Genomic DNA, 23,326 nt, shown 5'->3' on the forward strand with positions numbered 1-23,326 from the left:
AGTTCAAGTTTCAGTTGGGTCCTCGTGCTGTGCCAATCTATCCCTTCAGATAGTTAATGAATGGAGCCCAGATTTTATCGAAAATATCTTGTTTGTCCATTAAGACAAGTCTGATTCTTTCTAAGTATAGGGTCTCCGACATTTCCGTAATCCACATATTAATTGTGGGGGTTGTAGGGCCTTTCCAAAATTTTAATATTAATTTTTTCCCGATTATTATACTGTAGTCGAGGAAATTTCTTTGGTTTGTTGTGAGTGTTAAACTTTGTTCTGATATTCCAAGTATTATTAATTTTGTGTTTCGGTCCAGTTTTGTATTAATAACTTCTGAAGTTATTTCAAAAATATCAGTCCAGAAATGTTTAAGTTTTATACAGTTTGCAAACGTATGTGTTAAATTAGCCTCTAGATGTAGACATTTATCACAAATAGGAGAGATTTGTGGGAAGATTCTATTTAGTTTTATTTTAGAGTAGTGTAGTCTATGTAAGACCTTTGAATTGTATTAAAGTATGTCTGGCATTTAATGAACTTTGATGAATTTGTTGTAAACTTTCGTCCCACATATCTTTCGTTATAGGGTGACCTATTTCATTTTCCCATTTGTATCTATATGGTTCGGTCGGTGGTACCTCGTTGTTTAGTAGGGTGTTATAAATATGAGCTATTAGTATTTCAGTATTAGGATGCTTGTTCAAACATTCATCAAGAATTTCTGATTCCCTACTCCTGTAGACTTGTGTATTAGATTTAACATAATCTCTAATTTGTAGATATCTGAAGAAATTATTTGAGTGCAGTCCATAATTCTGTTGTAACTCTTGAAATGAAAGAAAAGTGGCTTTTCCATAAAGATGTCCAATATTTTTGATTCCATAATTTTTCCATTGTGTGAAACCTTTGTCCTTAAAGGATGATTTGAATGAAGGATTATTTACAATGGGAAGGCATAGTGGTATATTATTCAATTTTAAATCTTTTTTTATTTGTTTCCAAATTCGTATTCCACTATGTATTATGGGGTTTTCTTTATAGGTTTTTTTGTGCAGTTTTGTGGGGGCAAATATGATCGGACCTATTTCAAAAGGTAGACAGTCTTCCTTTTCCATCATTAACCAATCTGGTTGTCGATCCATTTCTTCCAGCCAGAAATTCATGTTTTTAATATGGACTGCCCAAAAATAAAATAAGAAATTTGGCAAAGCCAAACCTCCATTTATCTTTGACTTACATAAATGTTTTTTACTTATTCTATGATTCTTATAATCCCAGACAAAACTTGTAACAATGGAGTCGACTTTTTGGAAAAAAGTTTTTGGAATATATATCGGAATTAATTGAAATAGGTACAGCAGTTGCGGTAAAAAAATCATTTTTATAGCATTAATTCTCCCAAGCATAGAAATGGGGAGTGTTTTCCAGTATTGAATATTCTTATGTAGTTTATTCAGTAAGGGTGGGAAATTTAGTTTAAATAAAGAGGTATATGTCTTAGTTACATAGATTCCTAAGTATTTAAATTTATCTTTAACTATTTTAAAAGGGGATTGTTGTATTGTATGTAAATTGAATTTTGTTATTGGCATGATTTCACTTTTATTCCAATTAATTCTATATCCTGAAAACTGACCAAATTGAGTTATTAGATTTAATAAGTTTGGAATACTAGTTTCTAACTTTGTAATATATATTAGTACATCATCTGCATATAAGGAAATGTTATTCCTTGTGTCTCTAGTATTGTATCCATATATTCCTGGATGGTTTCTAACGCTTTCTGCTAGGGATTCGATTGCAAGAGCAAATAATAGTGGGGAAAGTGAACATCCTTGTCTACAGCCTCTAGAGAGATTAAATTTAGTTGATAACATTTGTTTGTTAATATTCTGGCTGTTGGATTAGAATATAACAATTTAACCCATGTACAGTACTTCTCTCCTAGTTGAAATTTTTCCATCACCGAAAATAAATATGGCCATTCTACCTGGTCAAATGCTTTTTCAGCATCTAACGAAATAATTGCTAGACCTGCATTAGGAATTCTATTGGAGTATATAATATTAAATAATCTTCTCAGATTATAAAATGAATAACGGTTTGGGATAAACCCTGTTTGGTCGGGATGTATTAATTTACTGATCACTAAGCTCAATCTATTAGATAAAATTTTAGTTAATATTTTCTGATCAGTATTTAAGAGGGCTATAGCTCTGTATGAACCTGGGTCTTCAAGATCCTTGTCCGTTTTTGGTATGAGTATGATTGTAGATTCATTTAGAGTTTCTGGGAGTTTCTGTTGAGTGTAGGCGTATTTGTACATTGTCTGTAGGCGTGGGGAAAGCAAATCATAATTTTTTTAATAAAATTCAGAATTTAGACCATCGGGGCCTGCAGCCTTTCCGTTTTTTAAAGATTTGATTGACTCTTCGATGTATTTTATCGTAATTTCAGACCCTAATAATTCTCTCTTTCTGATCTAGACCCGCAAACTTACAATTCTGTAAAAATGTTTCCATTCCCGTTGATTGTTCTGTTATTTTAGATGAATACAATTTTTGGTAGTATTGTAGAAATCTATCAATTATATCTTTAGGCAGTGTTAATGTTTCTCCCTTGTCTGTTCTAATTTTGTATATTGTTTTTTCCCCATCCAATTTACGAAGTTGACGCGCTAGTAGTTTTTGTGGCTTATCACCAAATTCAAAATTTAATTGTTTTGTATGTTGATAAAGTTTTATAACTTGGTCTGAATATATCTTGTTTAATTTATATATTTCAGTACTGCAATTTTATTGTGTTTTATCATGGATGGTGCTGCTGCATTTTCTGTGTCTAATTGCTTTATTTCCATTTCCAGTTTCTGTTGTTTGGCCCTATTCTCTTTATTAAAAAATGATTGGGAAGAAATTAATGCTCCACGTACAAATGCTTTAAATGTTTCCCAAAGAAGGGAAGCAGAGATTTCAGGGCTATCGATAGCTTCAAAAAACATTTTAATCTGTTTTATTAGGTATTCATTACATAACTTATCTTTTAAGATTTGGGGATTAAATCTCCATTGTGACTGTGTCTCTACCATTCCGTTTAGTTTGATCATAAATGTTAGTGGAGCATGGTCTGAGATTATGATATTATGATATTGCGAGTTATAGGTAAATGGGATAAGTTTTGAATCTACTAAAAAATAGTCTATCCTTGAGTAAGTTTTTGTACTGGTGAGTAAAATGAATATTCTCGGCCCGATGGATTTTCAATTCTCCAAACGTCCTTAATATTAGTAGTATTAATGTATGAGTTTAAAAATTCACTTGATCGAGATTTTAGTTTTATTTGAGTTGATGATCTATCCAAACAGGCATGCAATGTACAATTTAAATCTCCACCGATTATTAAGTTTTGTTGTGTACATATTGTTAAGAATTCTCTTAAAAAACAGTGGGCTATCAAAATTTGGTCCATACACATTGAGGAGAGTCACCTTTTTTAAGTATAACTCCCCTATTATTACAATATATCTGCCTTCAGTGTCTTCTATCGTTGATATATGTTTAAAGGGTATACCTTTACGAATTAATATTGCAACACCTCTAGATTTATGTGAGAATGAAGAGTGGTACGCTTTAGCAATCCATTTTGCTTTCAATCTGTGTTGTGCTTCCTTTTTAAGATGTGTCTCCTGGAGAAATATTATATCTGTTTTCAATGATTTTAAATGGGCTAACACTTTGCCTCTCTTGATAGGTTCATTAATTCCCTTAACATTCCAACTACAGAATTTAATTCCCTCACCCCCAATGTTTATATTCATGTCTTGCATCTTGTGATTAAGTGGTAGAGCAGATGATTCAGCACACTCAACTCTACCTTATACTCGAACATCAGGTAGATGAATTTTAGGTCACGTCTGTTTTCCATCCGAACATATCTCCTTAAGTAAAATATGCAATTCCATTCCAAATACAAAATATAATATGATATAAAATAAAAAAAGTAATAGCAAAATGGATTAGTAAAGTGTGGAAATTAAAAAGAAAAAGCAACTACAACTACAATTAGTGCAGTTAGTGATAGCCACCCTAATGTGGCTAAGCATCTATGGACTTCCGTAGCTTTTGGTTAATAAAAATACTAGCTCCGTACTTTCCTTGAAAGGAAAGTTTCCAATTCGATGCAAACAATTTGTGGGGGGAAAGAAATAATGATTATATTCCATTAATGATATAATTAGTAGTCTCAAATTGAAATGTTAGTTTTGTATAATATAAACATTTATAAAAGAATAATCAAAAACAAAAACATCAGAGAGAGAGCCACCATACATTTTTCATTGTAAGATATCTGAATCACACTTTACTTATGTTTCATACTTTTAGTTAATTCTTAAATAATCTAAATAATCTAATTATCAATAATTAGTGTTAGTTAGTATTCATGATTATTAATAGTTGTTAGAAGTTGTTAGAAGTTAGTACTAAAATGTAAGTATTATATATCCGTTGCAGGATATTTACCCAAATCTTATTGCGAATTTTAGGCAACTCTTAAATATAATGGTTTAAAGTTTAGAGTTTAGAGTTCCACATCTTCTCTGCGAGATAGCAGTATCCAGGTAGGTGTTGAGTGTTGAATATTTTTCAAACTTCGATCTTGTCCTCGATGTTCTTGGCAAATTCAAATGCTTCTGTGTGCTTGATGAAGAAGTGTTCCTTATTTTCGTAACTAACTCTTAGTGTTGCGGGGTATAACAGTCCATATCTCAAATTCTTTATGTTCTTCAGTATTCTTCTTGTTTCTGTGAACAATGCTCTTTTCTTAGCAACTTCCACAGGATAATCTCTGAATACGCTAATCTTGTCTCCTTCATATACAAGATTTCTGCTTTTGACAAATTTCCTCATCATGTCATCCAATACATGGTCATATTGGACCTTTACTATCATTATTCTTGGAGGGTCGCCCACCTTTGGGGGACGTCTCGGCACTCTGTGCGCTCGGGCAAGTAATGGCGCCTGGTCCAGGTTCAAAATTGTTTTCAGTACATCTGCAGCAAATTCACGGGGGTCATGAGTCCCCTCTCTGCCTTCCTGGATGCCCACGATTCTTAAGTTCTGACGCCTCTGTCGTCCCTCCAAGTCTGTACATTTTTCGGTTATTTGACGCAATAACTTTGATAGGCGTTGGTTCTCAGTGATGAGTTGTTTTGTAGTTGCGGTGCTTGTCTCAGCAAGTTCCTCAAGTTCTTTTACAATCTTGTGGTGTTGGTTTAATGTCTGGAAGATAGGTTCAAGTTTAGAATCAAATCTGGATTCCATCTTATTCAGTTTTTCATTTACTTCTTCAACATTTTGAGTCAAATTTCTTTCCATATCTAATTTCCAGTCTTCAAGGACTTCGTGTACAATCTCTGTAACATCTTCTTTAATTTGTTCTATAATTTCTTTTTTAAAAGATGTCAGCTCCTCTTTAAAGTTCTGTCTAAGATTTTTAAGTTCCTCCTTAAGAAACGTTTTTAATTCTTCCATCTCAGTATTTTTCTTCTTCTTTGAGATGTCTTCTCGGGATGCTGTTAAACCTGAGGCCGAGGCTTCAGTTGGGCCTACCTCTTTAGTCTTGCCGGTTTTTGTCTTGGGGGGAGTAAGCTGAGTCGACATACTGCCGGTGTCGCGCGCCTGATGACGTCACAGGCCTTTTGCAAAACAATCGGTGCCGTTTTCTGTAGGTAGGATCTGTCTTTTCCCCCCGTTTTTTCGTTTTTTTTCACGGAGCTAGTTGGCGCGAGTCTCTCCTACTCCATAGCGCCACCGGAAGTCATAAAATTGTTATTTAGACGTAAGAAGATTGTTAAGGGCTTGGACACGCTAGAGGCAGGAAACATGTTCCCGATGTTGGGGGAATCCATAACCAGGAGCCACAGTTTAATAATAAGGAGTAAGCCATTTAGAATGGAGACGAAGAAACACTTTTTCTCACAGAGAGTGGCGAGTCTGTGGAATGCTCTGCCTCAGAGGGCGGTGGAGGCAGGTTCTCTGGATGCTTTCAAGAGAGAGCTAGATAGGGCTCTTAAAAATAGCGGAGTCAGATGATATGGTGAGAATGCAGGAACGTGGTACTGATCGGGATGATCAGCCATGATCACATTGAATGGCGGTGCTGGCTCGAAGGGCCAAATGGCCTGCTCCTGCACCTATTGTCTATTGTCTATAAAATTATGAAATGATTGAACAAGCTCGATGCAGGAAAAATGTTCCCAATGTTGGGGGAGTCCAGAACCAGGGGCCACAGTCTAAGAATAAAGAGGGGGTCAGAAAATGAAATGTCACCCTGAGTTGTGAATTTGTGGAATTCTCTGCCACAGAGGGCAGTGGAGGCTAATTCACTGGATGATTTCAAAAGAGACTTAGATAGAGCTCTAGGGGCTAGTGGAATCAAGGGATATGGGGAGAAGGCAGGCACGGGTTACTGATTGTGGATGATCAGCCTTGATCACAATAGACAATAGGTGCAGGAGTATGCCATTCGGCCCTTCGAGCCAGCACCGCCATTCAATGTGATCATGGCTGATCATCCCCAATCAGTGCCCTGTTCCTGCCTTCTCCCCATATCCCCTGACTCCGCTATTTTTAATGAATGGAGGTGCTGGCTCGAAGGGCCAAATGGCCTCCTCCTGTACATATTTCTATGTTTCTATGAATGGCAGTGCACTCGATGGGCCGAATGACACAATTCTACGCCTGCAATGTGAACTTTACCTGCGTTATATTATAGTTTCACTCTGTCTGTCTCTAGCCAGTAGCATCATCCCAAAGCCTGTCGGGATACTTGACATTCAGTCCCAGGCTATAGGATGTTTCCATTGGTGGGAGAGTCTAGGAACAGAGGTCATAGTCTCAGAATTAAAGGGCACTCTTTTAGAAAGAGGAGGTAGAAGTGAGGAGGAACTTCTTTAGTCAGATGGTATTTAATCTGTGGAACACATTGCCACAAATGGCTGTGGAGGCCGTCAGTGGATATTTTTAAGGCGGTGATAGACAAATTCTTGATTAGAACAGGTGTCATGAGTTATGGGGAGAAGGCAGGAAAATGGGATTAGGAGGCAGAGATCAGCCATGATTGAATGGCAGTGGCCCAATGGCCCAATTCAACTCCTATAACTTGTGAACTTTACATGCGTTATATTATAGCTACTGTAATGGCAAATGTTCAACTTTTCCAGTGTCCCCTTTTCCAGTTACCATTAATATACAGGTACAGTCGGAGTGATCTTATGCAGACCCGATAGAACAGATCTTCCAGTCGTAATTTTCAGTTTATTTGATTGTTTATTGAGGTAGTTGTAGAAACAAAGAGATGGACAAACAAAGAGAATTCTGCATGCAAGTTGTAGCTGGTCGCTCTGTCCCTGGTCTGGTGAGAACTGTCTGCACTCCCTCCCTGTGCCTGCCCCTTCCTGTCCCCTATGCCCTTACATATACGCCACCCTGTGCATCTAATGACTGCCCCCAAGTGTCCAAAATAATACTGCAAGATATATCTCAGCAAAATAATATGATATGCCGACAACAAACATAAATAGCTCCTACACACCGGCCCCTAATTGTCCTACGTATATAACAAAACAATGACCAATCAAGAATAAAAGGAGCTATATACATTACACCACCCCCTTTTCCTTTACACATTTTCAAAAAAAAAGTATGTTCTATGTGTTAGCATGTACTCTTCTTTAGTGATTCTTCAATCTTCGTCTCTTCCTTCTTTTTCTTTTTAGGGCCACCAGTCTTTCCTGTACCTAGGTCTTAGATTCTTGGAGTAGACATATCTTTGTTATCAGTCTTTCCAAGATGGGCTCTTGGGCTGAAGTTGAACTGTGCGCACAAGACCTTGTGCATGTGGTGTGGTCTCCAATATTCTGCCTATTAGCCAGGAGCCTCGTGGTGCAGTGGAATCAGCCACCAAAACAATGTCACCTGGAGCAAGGCTTCTCGTTACTCTTGACCACCGATGTCGTTCTTGGATTAGGGGCAAGTATTCATGTGTCCACCGTTTCCAAAAGAGATCTGCCATATATTGCACCTGTCTCCATCTGCGTTTAATGTACAAGTCTTCCTTTACAAAGAGTCCAGGTGGTAGTATTCGCTTAGCTTTCAACAGAAGAAGATGGTTTGTTGTGAGTGCTTCCAGGTTCATTGGATCATCAGGGCTCTTGGTAATGGCTCGATCATTTAAAATTGCTTCACAACTTCACAAATTAAAGTTTGCAATCCTTCATCATCCAGAACTTGTTGGTTAAGAACAGAGCGCAGCACATTTCAAACCATGGAGGCAAGGGAGGAGGTAGGGAGTCAGGTATCATGTCTTCTGCGTTTGCAGGGAAAAAGTACCTGGGAGGGTGGTTTGGGTGGAGACCTCTTGAAATCTCACCTCTATACTTCCAATCTTATAGTTCCCCATCCCTCTACTGCCAATTTCTATTTCCGCTCCAAAATCCACAACAGGAGTGCCTACTGTTCTAATTGCTTCTGTCCATTCCCACCGCACAAAACACATCTCCAAATACCTCAATTGCATGTCTTTCGGCAAACCAAGCTCTCGAGTCCTGGCAACATCTTCATAAATCTTCTCTGCACTCTTTCCAAATGAGTACGCTGTACTCCAAATGTGGCCTCACCAACATCTAATACTACTTTAGTGTACCCAGTACCCTGACAGATGAAAGCCAATGTATCAAAAGCAATATTTACCACTATCTATCTGTGACACCACATTCAGAGAACTATGTACTCGTACTGCAAGATTGCTCTGCTCTACCACACTCCCTAGAGCCCTACCATTGTGAAGGTCCTGTCCTGGTTGAACTCTCCAAAGTACACCTCAAACTTATCAGCACTAAACTCCATGAGCCATTCTTTGGCCCATTTTCCCAGCTGAGCAAAATCCTGCTGTAATTTATCATAACCAGCTTCACTGCCTACAATACTACCTACTTTAGTGTCATCTGAAAGCTTACTAATCATGCCGTGTACATTCTCAACTATGTACAAAAGCATGATTACTACGTTTGCACATGACACGTCTCCTGTGTTTGCAGAGGAAAATATCTGGGGGAAGGGATGTTTGGGTGGGAAGATAAGGGTGAACCAAGGAGTTGCAGAGGGAGTGGTCTCCGCGGGAAGGGGAAAAGAGTGGCGATGAGAAGATGTGACTGGTAGTGGGATAGCGAACATTTTGGAGAATGATGTGCTGGATGTGGAGGGGTGATACACAAGGACCTTCCTTGCTCTATCTGGAGGGGAGGGTGAGGGGGGAGCAAGAGCTGAACTATCACCTGTATAGAAGCTACCCAAGCAAAATAAAGGCGCTGAAGGAATAAGAAGTGGCCTCATTCTGGTAATGGAGGAGGCCCAGGACAGAAAGATCAGTATGGGAATGGGAAGGGGAGATAAAATGGTTAAGGAACCAGGAGATCTAGCTGGCCTTGGTGGACCAAATGTACGTATTCGACAAAATGGTTGCCCAGTCTAAGTTTTGTCTTGCTGAAGAAGTAAAGGAGGCCACATCAGGAGCACAGAATGCAGTAGAGGGTAGAGGGGGTGCATGTGACACCCTGTCACACCTGGAAGGACTTTGGGATTCCTGGATGGATGTGAGGAAGTATAGGGATAAGTGTTACATTTCCTCTGGTTCCTGGAGAAAGTACATGGGAGGTGGTGGTTTGGGTGGGTCATCACCGCTGCTGATTTCCCATCCACAACTCCAACCTTATGGTCTCAGTCCCAAAATCCACAGGCTTGGCTAACCCATTGGACTGGCTTGGCTAACCCATTGTCTCTCACTGCTGCACTCAACTAATCTGCAAATACCTCGATTCCATCTCTCCCTAGATTCCCTCTCCGAAATCAAGCCCTCGAGTCCTGGCAACAACCTCGTAAATCTTCTTTGGACTCTTTCCAGCTTAATTACATCCCTGACCAAAATCGAACACAATACGCTAAATGTAGGCACACTAATGTCTTGCACAATCATATCATAATGTCCAACTTCTATACACTCAACACCCTGACTGATGAAGGCCAATATAACAAAAGCTGTCTTTAGCACCCTAGCTAGCTAGCTACCTGTGCTGGTTGCCACTTTCATGGAACCGTTTAGCTGTACTAGAAGCCCTCCATTTCCCACAGCCCCACCATTCATCCTGCCTGCCTGCCCTGGTTACACTTCACAATGCAAACCTCCCTCACAATTACCTGCATTACGCTTCATTAGCCATTCTTCAGCCCGCTTGCCCAGCTGATCAACCTCCTGCTGTCATTTTTTATAACAATCCTCACAGTCTATAAAGCTGTTTACTTTAGTATCATATGAAAACTTACTAATCATGCCATGTACATTCCCATCTAATGTACAAAAGCATGATTAGTAAGTTTGCAGAGGATGCATCTCCTGTGGCTACAGGGAAAAGTATCGAGAAAGGTGATCATTTGGGTGGGAAAGGATGAGTGAATCAAAGAGTTGTGGAGGGAGCAGTCTGTGCTGAAAGGTGCGGGATGGGAAGTTGCAAAGGCTGGTGGAATGAAAAGCAAAGGACCAGGACAAGGGGAGCATTATGCTCATTCTGTCTGTGGCCTGGGGAATGGAAGGAGCGGGCAGAGGGATGAGAGCTGAATTGCAGAATATATCTGGAGGAAGTAGAGGAACAGGTATTACATCTCTTGCAGTTGCAGGGGAAAGTAACAGAGTACTTGAAGAGTGCGAGAGGTATCTCAGATGTAGGCCAGAAGGGAGGGGGCAGGGGAGAGGGGGGATTTGGGAAGGAGATAGAAAGGAGCAGTACAGGGCTGTGGAACTACAAGGTTGGAATCTGTGCAGGGGAACCGGGAAAAAATTAATATTAAAATTTTGGAAAGGCCCTACAACCCCCACAATTAAAATGTGGATTACGGAAATGTCGGAGACCCTATACTTAGAAAGAATTAGACTTGTCTTAATGGACAAACAAGATCTTTTCCATAAAATTTGGGCTTCATTCATTAACTATCTGAAGGGATAGATTGGCACAGCACGAGGACCCAACTGAAACTTGAACTCAGGACCAGATGAAAAGCTATACTTTATAACCTACGAACCTATCTCCATTGACGTATTACAGGTAACCCATTCCACCTCCCTTGTTTTTCTGTTGTGTTTTTTTTTTTCTTTTTTCTTTGTAACTTTCTACCCTCTCTTTCTCCCTCTTTCTATAAAAAATAAAAACACTAGAAGCAAAAGTAATTGATAATGGAAAATTTTAATAATGTATGACTGATGTATATGAAAAGTTTTTTTACTATAATATGTAACTACATTTTATAATATGTCTACTTCTAATAAATAAATAAATAAATAAATAAATAAAGATGAAAAAAAAAAGGAATCTGTGCAGGGGAGATTACCCGAGGCAATGACATCCAAACCACCTCCGCCTCCCAGATAGTTTCTCCTGCGACCGCAGGTGGTGCAACACCCCTCCCCTATACCCCTCACTCACGTCCATCCAGGGACCCCCGGGTGCCCTTCCAGTTGAGGCAGGGGCTCACACGCAAGTCCTCTAACCCCATCCACCACACCCAGCCTCCCGATGCGGTCTCCTACCATCGGCAAGAACAAGTATAGATCAGTGAAACACTTGCAATCAGTCGACCAAGGTCCGACAGATGTCCCGGCTGCTAGGCTCTTTGGGCCCACCCTTCCTTGACTGACCCTCCAATCCTAGGCCACCTCCATCAATAAGAGTGAGGCCACACTCAAAAGTGGAAAAACACCTTATATTCCATTTGGGTATTTTACAATCCAACAGCATGATATTGAATCCTTCCACTTAGCTGAATGTGGATGCACACATTTCAGAATGAAAGGGACAAAGTTCAACTCTAAGGGACGGAATAGCTGCAAATGATTGAACGGATCACTTCCAGACTAACACAAATGTAACTCAGGTATCATTGGTTACTCTCGAGTTTGCCAGCAATGGTGGCAATTGCTAACAAGCATCCTGATTGATATGTTCTACAAAAAAGGATAAATGAGAAATATACGGTTAAAAGTAGAAGAATAACATTTTCTGATCAGCACCAAAAGTATAAAATTCTTCTGAAAACAAGTCATTGAGTTTTTCCAATCAACTTACATCTTAGTGCAGGGTGTAAATCATAGTTTGTAAAATATCTTTTGTATATTTAGCTCTAAAGGCATTTACCATATTCTATTATTCTAGGCATTATTTTGGCTCTAATTCCATTTCTTAATACTATATTAATGTAATTAATATTAGATAATAGTATTATTTTTTTGGCAATTCAGACAATGAATAACTTTCCATTAAAAAAACGTAACTACCCCATGAGAATAGTCACACTGCTTCACCCTTGGGATTCTAAATGTCCCCCTCCATATCATATCACCCCTTATATTATTATACCATCCCAAGTATGCAATTCCTTACCTGCTCCATCGTCTGATAAATAAGTAGGGTTTACTTTGTTGTTCCATTTTTGCTTCGCTTTCTTCCCTTCATACTTCTCTGCTGCTCCATTGTTTGCGAGGTCATCTTCAGTCAACATTACTTGGTTCTTCCTTTTACACATCTTTATCTTCCCTACAATCTGATATCAAAATTAAAGAAAATTATTTTAATGCACAAAAACCCAACAAAATAAAGTTAATTATATAGGGCTGGCATGAGGAATTAAAGAGAGTGTTAAAAAGCTCATGTTGAAAAGAAATAACTCATAACTTTCCATTCTCAATAGCAGTTGCATTTGTGGAATATAAATCATGTAAGAGTGTCTCCTTATAAGGGTGTGGCGTCTCGTGTCTTGTGTGATCGTGAGATTGTGGTAAAATCTGTCAGCCTTCACATCCCTCGAGACAAACTAAAACTCAAATCTATGAGCCTGCGCGAGTCTCCTCCAAAGTAGACACAACCCTCTACGTAGCAAATCCCACCTACAAAAGTACAGACAGATAAAAACAACAAATATTAGACATGGCTATAATATACTGACTTAAGCTTGCTGGCTCTTACATACAGGCCCCTAATTGTTCTATGTATATAATGAAGCAATTACCAATAAACATTAAAACAAAAAGGAGCTAAAAAAGCTTAGCATACATCAAAAACAAAAGTAATATGCGCTACATATTAGCATTCAGGCATCTTTAGCAATTTTTTTATCTTCACCTTCGCCTTCTAGAAGCAGACATATCTTAGTTATCGGTCTTACCAAGATGTTGTTCTTAGTCTGAAGTCATACCGTACGCAGCAAACCTTTAACGTCTGGCATGATCTCCAGTATCATTCCCATCAACCAAGAACCTTGTGGTGCAGTAGAATCAACCACCAAATCGATGTCACCTGGAATAAAATGTCTTCTTACTCTCAAGCATCCTTGTTGTTCTTGGATTAAAGGCTTGTGCCCTTGTGTCCACCTTTTCCAAAAAAGATCTGCCATATATTGTACTTGCCTCCATCTGCATCTAATATACAAATCTTCCTTCACAAAGAGCTCAGGTGGTTGTATTGGATTGGTTTTCAACAGAAGAATATGATTTGGTGTAAGTGCTTCCAAGTCACTTGGATCATCAGAACTCTTGGTAATAGGTCGATCATTTAAAATTGATTCAACTGCACAAAATAAAGTTTCCAATCCTTCATCATCTAGAACCATGCGGATCAATCGTTCCCAAATATTCCCAATCGTTCCAATGATGGGATCCCGCAGGAGAATTAAAATTCCATTCTATCCCTATCTGATGCATAACACTCTGGATTTTATTCTGATTAAAGCCTTTAAGTGCTTCTCTCAATTCCATTTTCGCTCCAACAAAATTCATACCATTATCTGATCTTAATGATAAAACTTCACCTTGTCGACAGATCAACCGTTGTAATGTACAAGATGCACTGCTCTTCTTGCCATGCAAGTGAAGATTACACCATACCTTTTCACAAGACTTTGTAATCTCTTGACTTCTATAGGACCAGAGCAATCAACTCCTATATCTGTGAATGGAGGTTTATCAGGTAAAATCCTCTCGAGAGATAAATCTGCCATTTTCTATTCTCCAACCTTACCACGCTGTCGTCTGCACACAGTACAATTTTTAATTCTCTTTCTTGCAGCAGACTTAGCTTTGATAATCCAATATTTCTTACAAAGTAAATGCCTACTATGTTCTGTGTGCTGAAGCAAAGCAATAATTTCATTGTCCTATCAGGGACACATGACAATAAACTCACTTGAACTTGATGTTGAAGTTGCAACAGCATGTGATTTCTACCTCCATGTCCGATCTGTTCATGGAAATGTCGTAACGGTAATGTTGAAATATGAAAGTCCTTTGAGAGAATAATAGGATGCTTAGCCCCTTCCTGCATTGCTAGTCTATTCAGGCGACCACCTACTCTCAGAAGTCCTTCATCCAATACCGGATCAAGCTTGTACAATTGACTGTCACTTTTAACACCATGTACTCCAGCTTCCAACTTTCTTCTTTGTATCTTTGTCTTTGACAGAAAGAGATAATTGCATTTTCTGCACCAAGAAGATCCTCAAGATGTAATCCCTGTATGTGGTACGGTGCCTTAAAGACTTGAATCTTCTTTTCAAACTTTTCCTTTGGTTTATCAGGATCTTTTCCAAAGATACCTCCTTTTTCGAACGGACAGCAATAACCTTGTTTTGGCTTTAAGAAACCACAGTCATCAACATGATGAAAAATGGGTAATTAAATCATTCATCGAGTCTGATGAATCCTTAACAATAACATTCACTTTGATGTCTTGTTTAATTTCCGAATCATTAGCAGAGATTTCAAATCCCAGCTCAAAATTTGGTCATTCTCTGCTGACTTAAAGCCCTGTCGCACTGTACGAGTTCATTCCAAGAGCTCTCCCGAGTTTGCCCTGATTCGAACTCGGAGATTTACGGTAATGGCCACTCGTTGGTACTTGGGGCTCTCGTGGACATTTTTCAACATGTTGAAAAATCTTCACAAGTCTTCCCGTGCTTACCTGCCGTTAGCGAGTCTTCCCGAGTACCTGCCGTTACCGCTAAGAGACGTCCCCGAGCTCCGACGTACCCGCTACGTTCATTCTCTGTGCTTACCATGGGTTTGATTGTTTTTAAACTCGGGAGAGCTCTTTTTTTTTTTTTTTTTTTTTTTTTTTTTTTTTAATATAAATTTATTCAATTATTAAAAAATAATATTACACTACAATAAAACAAGCCAGAACCCACCACCATAATACAATACAAACATGTAATAGACTACTATACAACTATGATACAATCCTTATTGAGGATACATTCAACACCCTGCGGAGCCCAGCGGTCCCGGAACTCCCTCAGGGTGCCCTTCGGGAGAGCTCTTGGAATGAACTCGTACCGTGGGACAGGGCTTTTACAGAGAAACTCTGGTCCTTTGATCCATCTCTTATTACTTAAAAAGCGGTCTGCTGTTAGGCCTCTAGAAGCTTCATCCACAGGATTTTGCTTTGTGTTAACATATTTCCAGTGTGATACATTAGTAGCTCTCCTTACATACGAGATTCTGTTTGCTGCAAATGTTAGAAAGAGTTTGTTTTCATTGTTGATGTACTTAAGGAGTACATCAATCCAGAAGATAGATTTCCCCAGGTCAAGCTGCAGTTCCTTTTGCAGGATTATGTCAACTTTAACAGCTAAGACTGTGGCTGTAAGTTCCATTCTGGGAATCATCATTTGCTTCAATGGTTCCACTCTGGCCTTTCCCATTAAGAATGCAACATGTACTTTGTTATTATAATTTTCCAGTCTTAGATATGAAACAGTATCGTAGCCACTTTCACATGTGTCTAAGAAGTGATGCAGCTGTGAATATCTGATTTGACCAAAGTCTGTAGGCTTCAGGCATTGGTCCACGTTGAATTCCGAGATCTTGTTGAGATCCGCTAACCACTCCGTCCATCGCTGAGAGAAGGTTTGCGTTTTCTCATCCCATCCAAGTTTGTCCTTACAGAGATCCTGCAAACTCAACTTGGCTGCAGTGTAAATGGTGCAAGAAATCCTAAAGGGTCGTGAACAGAACCATTCACAGATAGGATAGCCCTTCTTGTACATGGTCACTCTTGAATCGAGATTCTGAACTTGAACACATCTGTTTCAACACTCGTACGACAAAAACACTTTTGTGATACAGAAACACTCGTACGACAAAACAAGCAGGCCACTCGAGCCGTTGGCAAGTGATCAAGTTGTACGACTTCAAACTGACAAGGGTCATGGACGCCTTGGTTTAATCCGCAGCGCTGCACCTGAACCACATTTGTACATGGTCGATTCAAACATAGGGACTTACCGGTGAAACCGTCAACACCTTCTACCAGTGAAGGAACCGCAACCTCCAATCCTGTATCCAGATGTTCCTGGACTGTGTCACCGCATGACCGACATTCTCCCCTTCCCGGCCCGGTGTCCGTTTGCGGAGTCTGCGCCCGGCATGTATCCTGCCTTCTCATCACCACGGTGATGACCTCCCTATCAGACTCATGACCTCCCTATCAGAATGCCGCCAGCGGAAATGGCAAACTCTACTGGAGACAACTGATATGGCAAAAAACAGCAAAAAGGCATGGAGCCTCATCCGAAAAATCAGCAATGACCCATCAACACCAACACATCAACAGTATACCACCACGGCCAACCAAGTTGCGCATCAGTTGCTGCTCAACGGGAAATCCACCACCAAACAGCCAAGACCAAAGGCAGACCGACTTCAGCACTCCCAAAACACCGGACTGAGCCGTTCTCCCTTGAAGAGCTCAATATCAGCATCAAAGCCCTCAAGACTGGCAAAGCGATCGGCCTGGACAATATTTTCACAGAGGAGATCAAGCAGTTTGGACCTCTGACACGGAAGTGGGTCCTTGAGCTGATGAACAACTGCATGCTGACAAGAAACATCCCAAAGATCTGGAGGAAAACCAAAATCATCGCTCTTCTAAAACCCGGTAAAGATCCAGCATATGCAAAGAGTTTCCGCCCAATCTCCCTGCTATGCCACCCGTACAAGCTGTTTGAGCGCCTGATCCTCAACAGGTATGCCCCAGTCGCTGAACCAGCCATCATCCCTCAACAAGCTGGATTCCGACCTGGCAAATCCACAACAAGTCAACAATCACACAGCACATTGAAGACGGGTTCCAGAAAGGACTGGTGACAGGAGCCGTCTTTGTTGATCTGTCTGCCGCGTATGACACTGTGAACCACCGCCTCCTCCTAAAAAAGATCTTGGAGAATACCAAAGACCTGGCACTCACGGACCTCATCGGAGCCCTCCTGAAAGATAGGCGCTTTTATGTTGTCCTTAACAACAAGCAAAGTCGCTGGCGACGACAACGGAATGGCTTGCCTCAAGGTAGTGTGCTGGCTCCACTACTATATAACATCAACACCAATGACCAGCCAATGGACCAGAACACTGAGCGGTTCATCTACGCCGACGACCTCTGTGTAACATCTCAAGAGAGTACGTTTGAAGCTGTAGAAGCGAATCTCACCTCATCCCTAGATGAGCTACACCTCTACTACGAGCGCAACCACCTACACGCAAACCCTGCGAAGACCCAAGCCTGCTCGTTCCATCTCAGGAACCGGGAAGCAAACAGACCCCTTAACATCACATGGTCTGGAACACCTCTTGGGCACTGCACCAACCCTGTCTACCTCGGTGTAACACTGGACCGCACTCTCTCCTATAAGGAACACGTCAAAAACACCAAACTGAAAGTTAACTCCCGAAATAACATCCTCCGGAAGCTGACCAACTCCAAATGGGGAGCCACAGCACACACATTAAGATCTACTGCTCTGGCCCTGTGCTACTCCTCTGCGGAGTATGCGTGTCCTGTTTGGGAGAGATCATCCCATGCCAAGAAATTAGACCCAGCGTTGAATAACACCTGCCGCTCAATCACTGGCTGCTTGAAGCCCACCAACATAAACAACCTGCACCTCCTCGCTGGCATTGCCCCTGCTGATGTGAGACGGGAAGTCGCCAGCCGAGTAGAGATGACCAAGGCCACCAGTGATGAACGCCACCTCCTCTATGGACGTGTACCCCCGGCCCAACGGCTGAAGTCCAGGAGAAGCTTTCTCAGCCATGTCCAGCCCCTAATAACATCACGGGAAGAAACCAGACTCCAACTATGGACAAAAAGGCTTGAGGACGACCCCCCTCCTACTGACATGGGTATCCCTCCTTCTGAAGCCCTCCCTCCGGGCTCAGAAGCACCATGGGTCCAGTGGAAGACGCTCAACCGCCTGAGAACAGGAACAGGGCGATCAAAAGCTGCCATGGCCAGATGGGGCTATGAAACTGGCCAAACCACCTGTGAATGTGGAGAAGAGGACCATACAATGCAGCACTGCCTTGTCTGCCCCCTACTACCCAACCAGTGCAGCTCAAAGGATCTTGCAGTGTTCAACAAAAACGCAAAGGACTGTGTAAAGGAATGGGAAACTGTCATATAGTCAACCAGCTTCAAAGACACGAAAAGAAGAAGATCACCACGGTCGGTGTCCCGGTCTCCAGTCTCATCTCACCCATTTCTCGGATCTCCGGTGCACCAACAGCTCCCGGTCTCACAGTTCTCACCGGTGAAGGATGGAGATGCGAGCTTGTACCGCATGCGTGTGGGTCGCATTTGCAAACCTTAGATTAATGGGTCTTCATGAAGTAATACATAACAAAGATATTGTGGCGGCTCCCAAGGGACGGGCCATTTCCACTATCGTACCCCTCGGCACGGGAATGGATGAGTCCGGGGGCGGCCCCTTGCTACAGGGATGAAGGGCAGGGGTTTAGGTGCAATCTCCCTCTTGCAGACTCATCTGGTCAGGAGAAGGACAGCGGTAAAATACCTCCCGAAACACCTGGCTCCTCGCCTTCATTTCGGGATTATTGTCGCGCAACAATATAACTCATAACTTTCCGTTTTTAATAGCTGTTCCATTCAGGGCATATAAATCATGTAAGAGTGTGGCGTCTCTTGTCAGTCTGCACTATCTCCTCCAAAGTAGACACACCCCTCTACGTATCAAATCCCACCTACAAAAGTAGAGACGGGTAAAAACTAAAAATATTAGACATGGCAATAATATACTGACTTAGGCTTAATGGCTCCTACAGGTTTTGAATAACATCCCAAGTATGCAATTCCTTACCTGCTCCATTGTCTGGTCAATCATCATCAGTAGGAATTATCTTTGGCTTCCTTGGGCATCTTTAACTTCCCTTTGATCTGACATCAAGAACAATAAAGACAATTATTTTAATGCACAAAAACCCAACAAAAAAGTGAATTATCTATGGCTGGCATGAGGAATTAAAGGAAGTGTTAAAAGCTCAGTGTTAAAGTTGTTGGAAATAGTTTTTGACCTGAAGATTGGGAACATTTAGAACTCAAAGAAGAACCGATAAATTAATAAAGAAATGCCAGATGGAATACAAGACAAGGGGTGCAAAACCATGAGGGGAATAGATAGGATGAATGCACAGCCTTTTACCCAGAGTTGGGGAAATCAAGAACCAGAGGACATAGATTTAATGTGAGAGGGGCAATATTCAAGAGGAACCAGAGGGTCAACTTTTTCCATACATATATAGCATATATAGAAGGAGCTGCCAGTGGAGATAGTTAAAACAGATACTACAACAGCAATTATAAAACACTTGGACAGGCACATGTGGATCGGAAAGATTTGAAAAAATATGTGAGCAAATGAGACTAGAATAAAACTCGCCTGGCATGGATAAGGTGAGCCGAAAGGCCTATTTCCATACTGTATGCCTCGAATGGTGTGAACATAAAATGGACTGCAAGAGGAAAATGCTTAAAATGGCAGGTGTGGGCTTTTACAGGCAGAGACAGGAGGATTAAAGATGGATAATGGCAGAGAAGTTAAATAATTCCTTTAAGTTTGTCTTAAAGAAATAATACAGGTATACGAGAGAACAAAAAGCCAGTGAGAATGAGAAGGAACGGAGTACTAATCAATAAAAGTGGAAAAGAGTAGTCGGCAGACTTAACTACAAACATTTACGCAAGACATGTAATGCTGAGGCTCTATAAGGCTCTAAAGGGAGAGATGCAATGCTGAGGCTCGAAAAGTCAGACTGCATTATAGTACTGTGAGCAAATGTGAACCCCATATCTGAGGAAGGATGTGCTGACTCTAGAGAGGGTCCAGAGGAGGTTTACAATAATGATTCAGGAAAGAGTGGGTTAGCACATGATGAGCGTTTGATAGTACTGGGCCTATACTCGCTGGAGTTTAGGTAGAGAGGGGATCACATTGAAACTTCCAAATAATGAAAGGCATTGATAGAGTGACTGTGGATTGGTGACCCTATTACCTCTATAAGGTATCAACTGATGTGTCGAACAAGACTCGAAACCGTTTAGTTTAGTTTAGTACAACTTAATCTTTATTACACTCGAGTAACTTTAAACAGACATGCAAACAATTTCCTTCTAATAACTTCTCATTTACTTTACTATTTCAACTTATCACTTCTGAAACTAAATCACAAAGTCAGATATTACCTGTATGAATGAATTGACCAGATTCACTCTGTTGGTAGGAGGTTTGTCTTCTCTGAGCTTTGAACTTGGGTCCCTCCTTCTTGTGATGGTTGTTCCCGGGTTGTCGCTGCCGATGTCTCAGACCGCCCTTCTTTTATACAAATTTTCCTTCAATCTCCTAAAGGAAGCCTTTGTTCAAACCCAACGCTCTCACAATTCTAAAGTCAATCATGTTGAGTTGTCACTCATCCAAGTGCTGAATAAACAAAACGCATCTTCATTCCTTATCAGGCTAGGGAGTTGTTAATTATGTTGCCTGTTCATATTCTTAATTATGTTGCCTGTTCATATTTTATCATACAGTTTCTTAGCAAAATGGCCGTTCCCAGGCACCTTATCTTGTCAAGGCCATACTGCCTAGCCATGAAATTACTTGCAGCTCTGTTCTCACCAGATGTCCATCATGTGATCATTTTCACAGTGTTTCTTTGTTCTCATGTTCCCAGGGTTTCACTCTGTCTGTCTCTAGCTAGTAGCATTGTCCCAAATCCTGTCGGGATACTTGACATTCAGTCCCAGGCTATAGGATGTTTCCAATGGTGGGAGAGTCTAGGAACAGAGGTCATAGCCTCAGAATTAAGACAAGCTCCTTTAGAAGGAGGAAGTACAAGTGAGGAAGAACTTCTTTAGTCAGATGGTATTTAATCTGTGGAACTCATTGCCACAGAGGGCTGTGGAGGTCGTCAGTGGATATTTTTAAGGCGGAGACAAATTCTTGATTAGAACAGGTGTCATGAGTTACGGGGAGAAGGCAGGAAAATGGGATTAGGAGGCAGAGATCAGTCATGATTGAATGGCAGTGGAGCCGATGGGCTGAATGGCTCAATTCTACCCCTATAACTTGTGAACTTTACATGCGTTATATTACAGATACCATTAGTTAGAATTAATAAATTACATTAACATTAACTGAAAACTTCAGTTTAGAAATTGATATGAATGTTATTCAAATGGATTGATGTTAAAACAATTTGTGCATCTATATCACTACCGACCAAGTTCATGATTTTCGAAATAGGTTGACAGGAGATTCTTCTTGCGTTTGGTTCATTCCATTATTCATTTTCTCTGGGTTTACAAAGACAAAAATGTGCATATTTTTAATAATGTTAACATTTTAAATAATTAATTCCCAGCCAATATTTATGCTGGCAAGACCATCACTGATTGCCCATACTTCAGTTCATCAATTGATACAGCTGTACCTCTTGTGTTGGTGGTTCTCAAAGGAAAGCCACCCGAGAATGCATTTGTCTACTGGGAAACTGCAACAAAGCCTCTCAGCCAAGACATAGAGGGACGCTGGATGAAATTTGCAGGACATGTACTTAGAATGTGACCAGAACGTGCACCTAATATAATGTTTGTATTTGTCATCAATATTAGTGTTGAAAATAGTTTGTTATCCATATGATCCATTGATTAAAGGTTACATTTATTAATATTGAAAAATAGTTTGTATTGTACATGAATTTGTGACCCCAACGTTGAAAGGGGAGATGTAATGTAAATGCCATCACCCATTGGGGCCAGGAGTACAAGCTGGCGAGGGTGCCTGTGCCTCGTGACTGAGGTCAAGGTGGCCTTCTAGAAGTTTCTGTTAGTTGTGGGAAATAAACTTTACTTACAAGATGTCAGACGTGCATTCATTGTGCTAGTCACAACAGTATCTTACAGCTGACATTACATGATGTCAGAAGTACAGATGATTTGCCGAAGTTTCTGCAGGAGCTGAGTGATTATGCAGGAAACAAAAGGGTAAAATCATTGCATTGAAAGTTAAAGGTACACAAAAATGCTGGAGAAACTCAGCAGGTGTAGCAGCATCTATGGAGCGAAGGAAATATGTAACGTTTCGAGCCGAAACCCTTCTTCAGACTGAAAGTTGAAAGTTAAGTTGGATGAAGCACATGCCAGCAACAGAAATCAAAAGAACGACAAAAGTTATTTTTTGAAGGGGGAGTCTGCCTCCCGGATGGAGCAAGTCTCCGAGACGAGGCGGAGAGTCAGCTCTCTGGCCCAGGTGCGACCCTGTAGCCCAGGATAGACCCCTGTAGCCCAGGATAGAGACCTGTAGCCAGGGATAGACCTGTAGCCAGGGATAGACCCCTGTAGACCAGGATAGAGACCTGTAGCCAGGGATAGAGACCTGTAGCCAGGGATAGAGCCCTGTAGCCCAGGATAGACCCCTGTAGCTCAGGATAGGCCCCTGTAGCCAGGATAGACCCTGTAGCCAGGATAGAGCCCTGTAGCCCAGGATAGAGACCTGTAGCCCAGGATAGATCCCTGTAGCCTATGATAAACCCCTGTAGCCCAGGATAGGCCCCTGTAGCCCAGGATAGAGACCTGTAGCCCAGGATAAACCCCTGTAGCCCAGGATAGATCCCTGTAGCCAGGATAGAGCCCTGTAGCCAGGATAGAGCCCTGTAGCCCAGGATAGCCCTGTAGCCCAGGATAGAGTCCTGTAGCCCAGGATAGAGCCCTGTAGCCCAGGATAGCCCTGTAGCCCAGGATAGAGCCCTGTAGCCCAGGATAGAGCCCTGTAGCCCAGGATAGAGCCCTGTAGCCCAGGATAAAGTCCTGTAGCCCAGGATAGACCCCTGTAGCCCAGGATAGGCCCCTGTAGCCCAGGATAGGCCCCTGTAGCCCAGGATAGAGTCCTGT

At 41.2% G+C, this 23,326-nt stretch overlaps 1 long non-coding RNA gene across 1 annotated transcript; it reads right to left on the bottom strand.

The window, feature by feature from the left end:
- Positions 1-8,546: 8,546 nt before the first annotated feature.
- Positions 8,547-21,382, bottom strand: LOC116972916. Its single transcript, XR_004411947.1, has 3 exons — positions 21,372-21,382; positions 17,576-17,582; positions 8,547-9,026 (listed from the first exon to the last, which is right to left on the bottom strand). It is a non-coding gene; the product is annotated as an uncharacterized LOC116972916 (long non-coding RNA).
- Between the last annotated feature and the right edge of the window lie 1,944 nt (positions 21,383-23,326).

The sequence above is a fragment of the Amblyraja radiata genome, chromosome 5 (genome assembly GCF_010909765.2).
Source record: "Amblyraja radiata isolate CabotCenter1 chromosome 5, sAmbRad1.1.pri, whole genome shotgun sequence".
Lineage (NCBI taxonomy): Eukaryota > Metazoa > Chordata > Chondrichthyes > Rajiformes > Rajidae > Amblyraja > Amblyraja radiata.